Below are 13,727 nucleotides of genomic sequence, written 5' to 3'. Positions count from 1 at the left end.
CAAGAAAAGGCAAGAGCCATGATATTTTTGCGTCGACATCTCGACGATGGATTGAAATGTGAATATCTGACTGAAAAAAATCCCATGGCTTTGTGGAAGGGATTAAAAGAAATATTCGAACATATAAGAGAAGTTATACTTCCGACCGCCCGGGATGAATGGAATACATTGAGATTCCAAGACTTTAAAAAAGTCAGTGATTACAATTCGGCGATGTATAGAATAATCTCGCAATTAAAATTTTGTGGACATGAGGTCACAGAATCTGAGATGCTTGAAAAAACATTTTCCACGTTTCATGCATCAAATATTACTCTATATCAACAATATAGAGTACGTGGATTCGCGAGATATTCTGAACTCATCGCCTATCTTCTTGTGGCAGAAAAAAACAACGAGCTATTAATGAGAAATCATCAGTCCCGACCCACTGGATCAACAACATTTCCAGAAGTAAATGCTGTAATTAAAAATGAATTTAAACCTGAAAAACAAAATCAATTTCAAAGACAAGGTTTTGGTCGAGGTCGAGGTCATGGACGTGGAATTGGTCGTGGTCGTGTACGCGGCCGTGGTTTTGAAAATAATAGAGATAGTTATTTTTATAACTCATCTCAAAAGAGCGTCCCAAACCATCCACTGAAAAGACATCATGAGAATACAAGTGTTAATGAGAATCACTCAAAAAGATATGAAAGTTCTTGTTACAGATGTGGTACTCCACGACATTGGTCCAAAGTTTGTCGAGCCCCTGAGCACCTTTGTAAACTTTATAAAGAATCATTAAAGGGGAAAGAAAAGGAGACCAACTTCACTGAACGCAGTGACCGTTTGAGTGATTCAACTCATTTTGATGCTGGTGATTTTATGAATGATTTCTCTGGAAATGATCAATATGTTGGTGGGATAGAAATGAACAATATTGATGCTGTAGATTTTCTCAACGATTTCTCTGAAAATGAACAATATAATGGTAGAATATAAATGTACAATAATTTATTTTTCATGTATTCATAGAATAATGTTTTATTGTATAATTATGATATGTGTTATATTTAAATATATATTGCCAGTAATTTATTTCATTGCATATTTTTTTGAAGTTCAAATATGGAAAATGCTATGAGCAAAGGTGAAGTTTGCATACCCGATAGTGGTACAACGCACACTATCCTCCGAGATAAAAGATATTTCTTGGAACTAAAACCAACAAAAACAACGGTGAATACAATATCAGGTCCTGTAGACTTGATTAAAGGATGTGGTAAAGCACAATTTTTGTTACCTAATGGTACAAATTTTTTTTTATCAATGATACTTTATATTCACCACAATCGAAAAGAAATTTGTTGAGTTTTAATGATATATATTCCCATGGGTATGATACTCAAACAATGAATGAAGGGAATGAGAAATATATGTGTCTTATCACATTTAAATCAGGAAAGAAATATGTGATCGAAAAACTACCAATGCTCCCTACTGGATTGCATTATACACATATAAGTCCCATTGAATCAAACATGGTAGTTGATAATTGTAAAGGCCCTAAAACTTCTTGCTTGAAAATTTGCGGAAAATTAAAAATTTTCTTTTTAAAAGAACTTAAATGGCCTCATTCATAAAATCAACTGTTAAATCACGTTCAATGTTTAAAAATAAAGCAGCGGAAGAAAATAAATTTTGCCAACAATTTCAATTTAAAAATATCCACGACTGATAAAAATTGTTTGCGGAATAAAATAACAACTGCTGCACTGAGGTCCTCGGGTGCCACTACTGCCGACCCAAGCTGGCTCACTGGTCCCCGCCCTCGGCCCTGACCTCATCAGTACCTACAACAATCAAGTCTAGTGAGCCTAAAGACTCAGCATGCATATATCGCAGGTAACGAGTAAAATCTGAAGTAAAATATTCGTGAGATATGCTGAAAATAATCTGTACTGAGCAATTAAATTACGTGCATAACTGAACTGATAATCACAGTAAAAAATAATTGCTCCTTGGAGCCTGTACTGAAATAACTGATATAATTTTCTGTTGAGATTATGTTTTACGCCTGTGGCCACTGCACTAAGCTGAACTGATCGGTAACTGACTACCGGGGAGCCTGAAACTGAGCTGGCGGTCACTGAAGACCCGATGGTACCAACCTGAACTGAGCGGTCACTGAAGACCCGATGGTACCAACCTGAACTGAGCGGTCACTGGCGACCGTATAAATAATACTCCCACATAGTGAATGCACCACAAGCCATATCGCATAAATCTCAAAAATAATCATTTTCTGTTTTCATGCACGTAAAATAATTAACTGGCGATAATGAAAATATCCTGAAATTTTACCAACTGGAATGGATTGGATCGTCCCCAGGCTCGCTGTGACCTAAATATGCCATAAAATATGCAATAGATTTTTCTTGGATGAATGATGCACTAAAGTTTGAAAATTTTGACAATTACGCTTAACGACTCCGTATTTTAATCATGACTTTAAACCAACCCGAACCAACACTCAACCAACGTGACGTCATGATTAAAATACGCTGAACATACTGAAATTATGCTCCTAAAGTGATGAGGGTCGAATCCATGTGCAACGGAGGCCAAAACGTGAAACGCTCTTTCGAGAATCAATATGGCACGTCGCACCGTAAATTCTCGTACGACCTCAAAAATGATCCGAATGACGAACGGTTGAAAACATGACCTTCCTAACTCAATGAGGCACTGTCCAGTCCAAGGCCTTGGGCTAAAAGCCAACCGAGGACTCAAACTACGCCTCTGAACGACACAGCAACTTGCTGTCAAAATCCAGCAGCTGCGCACTTGCTCGTCTTGGGTTGGTTTCGAGTCTATCGGCCATTGGGGCGTGAACCACCGACCGGAGACCCTTACCAGGATCCCAAGGAATGACCCAAACCATGGCTAAGGGCACAGGGCCAGCCACAATTCGAACCATTCAAGCAAACATCAGAAACTCCAACCGTGAGCACTCATACATGCGTGTGGTGTCTTGCTTCGTTTATTGTCATGGATCGTTCCGGTGATCATTTAATTGACCATGGCACGATCTAGACTTTATGAGTCATGGTGTGAACCGTGGCTAATGGCTAACAAGCCAACCAAGATCCACACAATCACCACAAACCGAACCATACATGCTGTACCAACCGAAAGCCGAGTGGGGAAAGGGGGCTGTTCTTGCATTTTGTGTCAAAACCGATGAGCCATGGACCAAGCCACCAAAAGGGCAACTTAGTCACGTCTTAGACATGCTAGGGAAGCAATCTAACCATGGCTATATGCCCTTGGGGCAGCCAAGATCAGATCCCTTCTCCTTGACAGCATAGCAGAATTTTCGAACCACATTTCAGCACCTGTGGAAGGTTGCTGTCCAAAACCGAATTCCAGCAAGCATGTGGACTGAAATAATGGACTAAAGTGATCCTAATCCATCCTAGAACATGTCTAGATATCGCCTTGGGAGCCTGGAGTCGAGCCATCCACCTGAAACATCACAACAAGTGAAACCGTAAAGCTGCTCAAGAACTCAAAAAAAATCTGCATGTGTTTCCTTAAAAATTCTGTGCTGTATTTCGTTTTTGGCATGGAAGGGTGATCATGAATCATGAAAATAATGTTAATATGACTTGATTGAGGTTTAGAAAAACATATGTACATGCCTGGATTTTTCGTTTGAAAGAAAACGAAAAGAACGAGACGTTACGACGCGGAGGAGTGGAGCGCTTTTCCTTCCTTCTTTTCTCTCTTGATGCACACGATTTTCCACCCTAAAGCTCTACTGAAAACTCACGGTTCTAGATCTGAAAATGAGCTGCTGTTTTCGGTGATGGAGAGGGAAGAGGGTGGTTCTAGATATTGAGGGGAGATCCACAATAAAAGGGATAGGAAAGCAAGACCAAGTCTCCCCCTCCTTTCAAATTTGAAATGTTGTTGCTAGCAACAAATTGTTGGATGGATCTAGAATGCAAGTGACCGAAATATACCTTGGTTTAAAGGCTAGGATAAGCTCTAAATAATAATTAAATGGTGCTCCCAAAACTAAAAGATTATCCTACTAATTAATTAACCAAGAAAAGGTCAAAGGTGTTGAGTTGGCAATTGAGTTAGTGCATCTCCAAGGGGTGGCCGATTCTTGCAATTAAAAATGAAGGGGAATGTTAAATACTTAGTAAATCACTAACCTTTAAAAGCCTCACTAATCTTTTAATTAATTTAGTGAACTAATTCCTTAATTAAGAACTTAAATGAACTAATTTTTCTACTCACCTCAAATAATTAAAATAAATCCTCAAACCTCCTTTTTAACTTAAATTAACTTACTTGCTAGCTAAATTAAATCCTGGAAATATTTTCTGAAATCTTAAATTTATCTCTAAACTCCAACTCCGGTCCGGCCTCACTGAAATAACTGAAATGCTAAAAATCAAACTACTGAACTGAAATAATAAAATAATTAACTTCGAGAAATGCATTTAAAATAATTATGCAATGAAGTCAATTTAAAAATCTAGAATTATGCATGGATTATACGTAGACTGATTTACGGGTTCTACAATCCTTCCCCCCTTAAAAGAAATTTCGTCCTCGAAATTCGCTTATCCTCGATACACAAAAATTTAGACTCTTAGTTCTAGAATCCGAATAATCCACGCTTCCGATGCGCTACTCTGATAAGATAAATATTAAGCTGTCCTTACGTCTCCTCAATCCTAAATAAATTTGTCTATCAAAATCCTCGTTTGTGAATCGCAACTTAAAACAACTTATGGTGACTTAGTTCTATTCAACTATAGCCCCGAATTTTTGACTTATCCCGCAGTTTCTCATACTAGAGATGGATGTCTAAACTTATCGCACCTTACTTTTCTTATACTATACTCGTAATATTCATCGACTTATTATATTAGCATTTAGACAGTTCAACTTAGGAAACCTTAGTACCAAAATTTACTGATCGACTACTATTCTCAGTAGAACGCTTAAAGGTTACACCTTATTTCACCCTCATAGTAGTATTAGCCTAAAATCCTTGAATCGAATCTTTATTTTACGGCACTAAACTTACGTAACTTATTATTTACAAGTGCATCCCAGGTGTGAAATCGTTGTAAATCTTAAACCTCGAATAGCGTTAATCCATAAAACTCAATTATACAACATCGCCCTTCTACCTTAATAATAACACTTCTAGCATCAATTACCTGCTCACTATCCTCTTTCCAATTACAATCTAGTTGAGGCCTAGGACTCTGAACTTCCTCCTTGGAACAAGTGTCGCATTTTTATGTATCCTTAATGCTTACTTAATAAACTTAATAAGCTAGCCCATGGTAGCATTAGACTAACTTTAATAAATCAATTTTACTTATAACCCATAGAATTCTAGAATCTCCATATCAAGCTTTTAGATTCCTTACTTGATAAAAAAAATCTTAATATTCATCAATTGATAACTTATATTGAACACAACTAATTCCCTTTTGTTTTTATTTCACTCAAAATTTCCGTATGAACAAATATCCCATAAATTTGAAATTCAAACTTATCTAATCCAAATAGCTTTGAATAAAATAATCCCAATACACATATCCGTTTAGCCCCAAGTTTGTTAATGACTTCAAAAATTTCTCAAGACAAAGGTGACTACCTCACCTCTTACGTGCGTCAACCAATTAAACTAACCATCATCGTACCCAACTTTCTTAAAAATTTTAAATTCTCACGAGGTATAATCTAAACTGTTAAGATCATGACTAAAATTTGTGACACATCAAACTTATGTTCCCAAAAATTTACTAACTCAATTTTTATCCTTATAACTTAACTAACCGATCAAATTTACCTTACATCGTCATCACTTTAAATTCTTAATTTACCACGACATTATTTCACTAACGCTTAAATTTTCACGCCTAAGATTGATTCATCCTATGATGTCCTTAGTTACCCTTCATTATAATATTATAACTCAAATATCTAAATATTCTATATCTCATTCGAGCCTAAATAACCAAAAATTCATACTATTCAAACCGTTCAATTCTCACTTACTACCAAATAAGTTCTCAAATTTCTTAAAATTGTAAAATTAATTCTTACTTTCCTCAAATATCGTCCAATTTTTTTTTTTTTTAATCTCGAAATTCCACAATTACTCATTAGTCCTCAGTGTTCCCAATTTCATTTTATAGATTTCCCGCATCATAAGATCAATAGTCTTAAGTTTATTAAACCAAAAATTAATTCTCATAATTAATCTTACATTTCCATAGATACATAAAATCTACAAATTGTACATTTATAATCCTAAAGATTGTCGTAGTCTTCAAATCGCTATTGCTTATATGAAATCCTCAAAAATTTACTCGACTAGCAACCAAGAACCATTAATAATTTCTTAGAAATTCTACAAGTCTCAAAAGCATTCATAATTTCAAGATTAACTTATAACCCATAAAGAGGACATCAACAATACTGAACTAAAAATTAATATAGTCAAATCATTTTCAACCTCTACTAAAGCCCAATATTCGAATTCTTAGACATGTCCAATTCCAAACGTACCCAACATGCATAATTCCATAATTTATTTTAACTGAATACTGAAATACTGAATGTCTGGAAGCATGCTGACAAAATAAATTCATGCTTTAAATAATTGCTGAACAAAATGCTGAACTGAAAACTTACAGACCGAAGACGTGGCTTCGTGAGCTTCTCGCAGTCAGTAGTAGTGAAACCCTATACAGAACCACCGCTCTGATACCAATTGTAAAGGCCCTAAAACTTCTTGCTTGAAAATTTGCGGAAAATTAAAAATTTCTTTTAAAAGAACTTAAATGGCCTCATTCATAAAATCAACTGTTAAATCACGTTCAATGTTTAAAAATAAAGCAGCGGAAGAAAATAAATTTTGCCAACAATTTCAATTTAAAAATATCCACGACTGATAAAAATTGTTTGCGGAATAAAATAACAACTGCTGCACTGAGGTCCTCGGGTGCCACTACTGCCGACCCAAGCTGGCTCACTGGTCCCCGCCCTCGGCCCTGACCTCATCAGTACCTACAACAATCAAGTCTAGTGAGCCTAAAGACTCAGCATGCATATATCGCAGGTAACGAGTAAAATCTGAAGTAAAATATTCGTGAGATATGCTGAAAATAATCTGTACTGAGCAATTAAATTACGTGCATAACTGAACTGATAATCACAGTAAAAAATAATTGCTCCTTGGAGCCTGTACTGAAATAACTGATATAATTTTCTGTTGAGATTATGTTTTACGCCTGTGGCCACTGCACTAAGCTGAACTGATCGGTAACTGACTACCGGGGAGCCTGAAACTGAGCTGGCGGTCACTGAAGACCCGATGGTACCAACCTGAACTGAGCGGTCACTGAAGACCCGATGGTACCAACCTGAACTGAGCGGTCACTGGCGACCGTATAAATAATACTCCCACATAGTGAATGCACCACAAGCCATATCGCATAAATCTCAAAAATAATCATTTTCTGTTTTCATGCACGTAAAATAATTAACTGGCGATAATGAAAATATCCTGAAATTTTACCAACTGGAATGGATTGGATCGTCCCCAGGCTCGCTGTGACCTAAATATGCCATAAAATATGCAATAGATTTTTCTTGGATGAATGATGCACTAAAGTTTGAAAATTTTGACAATTACGCTTAACGACTCCGTATTTTAATCATGACTTTAAACCAACCCGAACCAACACTCAACCAACGTGACGTCATGATTAAAATACGCTGAACATACTGAAATTATGCTCCTAAAGTGATGAGGGTCGAATCCATGTGCAACGGAGGCCAAAACGTGAAACGCTCTTTCGAGAATCAATATGGCACGTCGCACCGTAAATTCTCGTACGACCTCAAAAATGATCCGAATGACGAACGGTTGAAAACATGACCTTCCTAACTCAATGAGGCACTGTCCAGTCCAAGGCCTTGGGCTAAAAGCCAACCGAGGACTCAAACTACGCCTCTGAACGACACAGCAACTTGCTGTCAAAATCCAGCAGCTGCGCACTTGCTCGTCTTGGGTTGGTTTCGAGTCTATCGGCCATTGGGGCGTGAACCACCGACCGGAGACCCTTACCAGGATCCCAAGGAATGACCCAAACCATGGCTAAGGGCACAGGGCCAGCCACAATTCGAACCATTCAAGCAAACATCAGAAACTCCAACCGTGAGCACTCATACATGCGTGTGGTGTCTTGCTTCGTTTATTGTCATGGATCGTTCCGGTGATCATTTAATTGACCATGGCACGATCTAGACTTTATGAGTCATGGTGTGAACCGTGGCTAATGGCTAACAAGCCAACCAAGATCCACACAATCACCACAAACCGAACCATACATGCTGTACCAACCGAAAGCCGAGTGGGGAAAGGGGGCTGTTCTTGCATTTTGTGTCAAAACCGATGAGCCATGGACCAAGCCACCAAAAGGGCAACTTAGTCACGTCTTAGACATGCTAGGGAAGCAATCTAACCATGGCTATATGCCCTTGGGGCAGCCAAGATCAGATCCCTTCTCCTTGACAGCATAGCAGAATTTTCGAACCACATTTCAGCACCTGTGGAAGGTTGCTGTCCAAAACCGAATTCCAGCAAGCATGTGGACTGAAATAATGGACTAAAGTGATCCTAATCCATCCTAGAACATGTCTAGATATCGCCTTGGGAGCCTGGAGTCGAGCCATCCACCTGAAACATCACAACAAGTGAAACCGTAAAGCTGCTCAAGAACTCAAAAAAAATCTGCATGTGTTTCCTTAAAAATTCTGTGCTGTATTTCGTTTTTGGCATGGAAGGGTGATCATGAATCATGAAAATAATGTTAATATGACTTGATTGAGGTTTAGAAAAACATATGTACATGCCTGGATTTTTCGTTTGAAAGAAAACGAAAAGAACGAGACGTTACGACGCGGAGGAGTGGAGCGCTTTTCCTTCCTTCTTTTCTCTCTTGATGCACACGATTTTCCACCCTAAAGCTCTACTGAAAACTCACGGTTCTAGATCTGAAAATGAGCTGCTGTTTTCGGTGATGGAGAGGGAAGAGGGTGGTTCTAGATATTGAGGGGAGATCCACAATAAAAGGGATAGGAAAGCAAGACCAAGTCTCCCCCTCCTTTCAAATTTGAAATGTTGTTGCTAGCAACAAATTGTTGGATGGATCTAGAATGCAAGTGACCGAAATATACCTTGGTTTAAAGGCTAGGATAAGCTCTAAATAATAATTAAATGGTGCTCCCAAAACTAAAAGATTATCCTACTAATTAATTAACCAAGAAAAGGTCAAAGGTGTTGAGTTGGCAATTGAGTTAGTGCATCTCCAAGGGGTGGCCGATTCTTGCAATTAAAAATGAAGGGGAATGTTAAATACTTAGTAAATCACTAACCTTTAAAAGCCTCACTAATCTTTTAATTAATTTAGTGAACTAATTCCTTAATTAAGAACTTAAATGAACTAATTTTTCTACTCACCTCAAATAATTAAAATAAATCCTCAAACCTCCTTTTTAACTTAAATTAACTTACTTGCTAGCTAAATTAAATCCTGGAAATATTTTCTGAAATCTTAAATTTATCTCTAAACTCCAACTCCGGTCCGGCCTCACTGAAATAACTGAAATGCTAAAAATCAAACTACTGAACTGAAATAATAAAATAATTAACTTCGAGAAATGCATTTAAAATAATTATGCAATGAAGTCAATTTAAAAATCTAGAATTATGCATGGATTATACGTAGACTGATTTACGGGTTCTACAATAATTCTTCGATATTAACCAATTGGCATGATCGATTGGGACATCCTGGTTCAACAATGATGCGAAGGATTATAGAAAATATACATGGTCATCCACTGAAAGACCAGAAGATCTTTCAGAATAATAAGTTTCAATGTAAAGCATGTTCTCTTGGAAAACTTATTATAAGACCATCACCAGTCAAAATCCAAACTGAATCACCAATGTTTCTTGAACGTATTCAGGGTGATATTTATGGACCAATCCATCCACCATGTGGACCATTCAGATACTTTATGGTATTGATTGATGCCTCCAGCAGATGGTCACATGTATGTTTATTGTCAACTCGAAATGTTGCTTTTGCAAGATTACTTGCTCAAATAATAAAATTGAGGAATCAGTTTCCCGATTATACAATCAACAAAATTAGACTTGATAATGCTGGTGAATTTACTTCCCAGACTTTCAATGATTATTGTATGTCTATGGGAATCATTGTTGAGCATCCTGTTGCTCATGTACATACACAGAATGGATTGGCTGAATCATTGACTTAACGTCTGCAAATGATTGCTAGACCAATGATTATGAAAACAAAGCTCCCTATTTCTATATGGGGACATGAAATTTTACATGTTGCTTCATTAATTCGCATCAGACCAAGTGCATATCATAAATACTCCCCATTACAGCTTGCATTTGGTAAAGAACCAGACATTTCTCATCTGAGAATTTTTGGATGTATGGTGTTTGTGCCTATTGCACCACCACAACGAAAGAAAATGGGACCTCAAAGAAAGGTTGGAATTTATATCGGTTATGATAGTCCATCAATCATTCGATATCTTGAACCTCAGACAGGCGACGTGTTCACAGCACGTTTTGCTGATTGTCATTTTAATGAGGAAATCTTCTCGATGTTAGGGGGAGAACAGAAACATACCGAAAAGGAAATTACATGGTATGTATCATCATTGTTACATCTGGATCCAAGAACAAAACAATGTGAAAAAGATGTACAACAAATTGTACACTTGCAAAGAATAACAAATCAAATACTAGATGCATTTGCAGACACAAAAGGGGTAACTAAATCATATATACATGCTGCAAATGCCCCTGCTCGAATTGAAATTCCAAAGAAACAAATGGAAGATACTCATGATGTCATTAAACGCCTGAAGCGTGGAAGGCCAGTCGGTTCCAAGGATAAAAATCCTCGAAAAAGAAAATTCATAGAGAAACACGATGATCACAAAATAAAGAATGATGTTTCTGAAGAAACACATGATGATCACAAAATAGAGAATGGTGTTCCTGAAGAAACACATGATGATGAAAATGTTCTGTCAGAACCACAAACTGACGAGAATCATGAAATATCTATCAATTACATTAATACTGGAAAAATATGGAACCGAAAAGATATAGATGAAGTTGATGATATATTTTCTTATAATGTGGCAATCGACATCATAAATGATAACGAAGATCATGAACCAAAATCTTTTGGTGAATGTAAAAATCGGTAGGATTGGATAAAATGGAGGTCATCCAGGTTGAATTAGATTCGCTAAATAAACGTAATGTTTTTGGACCTATAGTCCTTACACCTGAAAGTTTAAAACCTGTTGGATACAAATATGTTTTTATTCGAAAGTGAAATGAGAAAAATGAAATAGTAAGATATAAAGCTCGACTTGTTGCACAAGGTTTTTCTGAAAGACTTGGAATTGATTATGAAGAAACGTATTCTCCTGTGATGGATGCAATTACGTTTCGGTATTTGATTAGCTTGGCGGTATCTGAAAATTTAGAAATGCGTCTTATGGATGTTGTTACAGCTTACTTATATGGATCACTTGATAGTAATATATATATATATATATATATATATATATATATAAATATATATATATATATATATATATATATATATATATATATATATATATATATATATATATATATATATATATATATATATATATATATATATGAAAATCCCTGAAGGATTTAAGATGCCTGAAGCACAAAGTTCAAAACCCAGAGAATGTTATTCTGTGAAATTACAAAGATCATTATATGGGTTAAAGCAATCAGGTCGAATGTGGTATAATCGACTAAGTGATCACTTGATGAAAAAGGATATGTAAATAATTCAATATGCCCTTGTGTTTTCATTAAGAAAACAACATCCGGATGCGTAATTATTGCTGTATATGTTGATGATTTAAACATCATTGGAACGAATAAGGAAATTCAAGAAGTTGTGTCATACTTGAAGGAGAATTTGAAATGAAGGATCTTGGAAAAACAAAGTATTGTCTGGGTTTACAAATTGAACAAAAAGAATGTGGAATGTTTGTTCACCAGACAAATTATACAGAAAAAATCCTTAAACGTTTTAATATGGATAAAGCAAATCCTTTAAGTACTCCAATGGTTGTTAGATCATTAAACATAGAAAAGGATCCATTCCGTTCATGTGAAGATGATGAAGATATTCTTGGTCCAGAAGTACCATATCTAAGTGCCATCGGTGCCCTTATGTACCTTACAAATTGTACAAGGCCTGATATATCTTTTGCCGTGAATCTGTTGGCAAGATTTAGCACATATCCAACAAAGAAACACTGGAACGGAATTAAACATATATTCTGTTATCTACGAGGAACGACAGACTTGGGACTTTTGTATTCAAAAGATGCTAATCCACGTATAATTGGTTATGCTAATGCTGGATACTTATCTGATCCACACAAGGCACGTTCCCAAACTGGATATGTATTTACTCGTGGAGGCACTGCAATATCTTGGCGTTCACAGAAACAAACGCTCGTAACAACTTCAGCAAATCATGCCGAGATTATTGCACTACATGAAGCAAGTCGTGAACGTGTGTGGTTAAAATCAATGACCCAACATATCCAAATTTCATGCGGATTATCATTCGATAAGAAGCCTGTGATACTATATGAAGATAATGCTGCATGTGTTGCTCAAATGAAAGAAGGATACATAAAAAGCGACAGAACTAAAAATATTCCTCCTAAGTTCTTCGCATTCACCAAGAAGCTTGAGAAGAATAAATGTATTGATGTTCGTCACATTCAATCAAGTGAAAACTCATCAGATCTCTTCACAATGGTACTTCCTACGTCAATATTCAGAAAGCACATATATAATATTGGGATGCGCAATCTACGAAATTTGTGAAGAATTGTTCATGTCAACATCAGGGGGAGTTTACGTGACTGCACTCTTTTTCCCTTACTATGGTTTTTATCCCATTGGGTTTTTCCAAGTAAGGTTTTTAACGAGGCAGTACAAAACACGTAATGAAGACATCATCGTATCATGATCATCATCACAAGGAGGAGTGTTGAAAATAAATGATTTGAATATTGAAAAGTAATAGTTGAATATTTGAATGTTGAAAATAAGAGTTGTAAAATTAGAAATTTGTGTGTGATGATGTAGGTAATGATGTATTTTATTTTTTGGATTATGTGTAATGAAACTCTATAAATAGATCTCTCATTTGTGAAGAAAATCACAATTGAGTAGAGAGAAAAATATTATAAAGTGTGTAGTTTGGTAAATTTTGAGAGTTTGAGATTTTTACTTTTTACCATAAATTTTTACTTTTTCACAACAATATGGAATTATATGTGATATGGAATTATATGTATTAATTAATAATAATAATAATAAATAAATAATTAATGTGATATGGAATTACATGTATAATTCGGTATAAATATAACATTTAGTCAAATAATTTGTACACATTAAAATATTTTCAAATTCAGGGCAATTTTCAATACATGTTTAAAAATTATGTTTGCATGTTAGATAAAATTTCAAATATTAGGATACGTGTTTGATTTGTACATGAAAATTT

Source organism: Primulina eburnea, chromosome 5, assembly GCF_022965805.1.
Source record: "Primulina eburnea isolate SZY01 chromosome 5, ASM2296580v1, whole genome shotgun sequence".
NCBI lineage: Eukaryota > Viridiplantae > Streptophyta > Magnoliopsida > Lamiales > Gesneriaceae > Primulina > Primulina eburnea.
The sequence above is the reverse complement of the archived record's forward strand: the minus strand, read 5'-3'. Positions refer to the sequence as shown.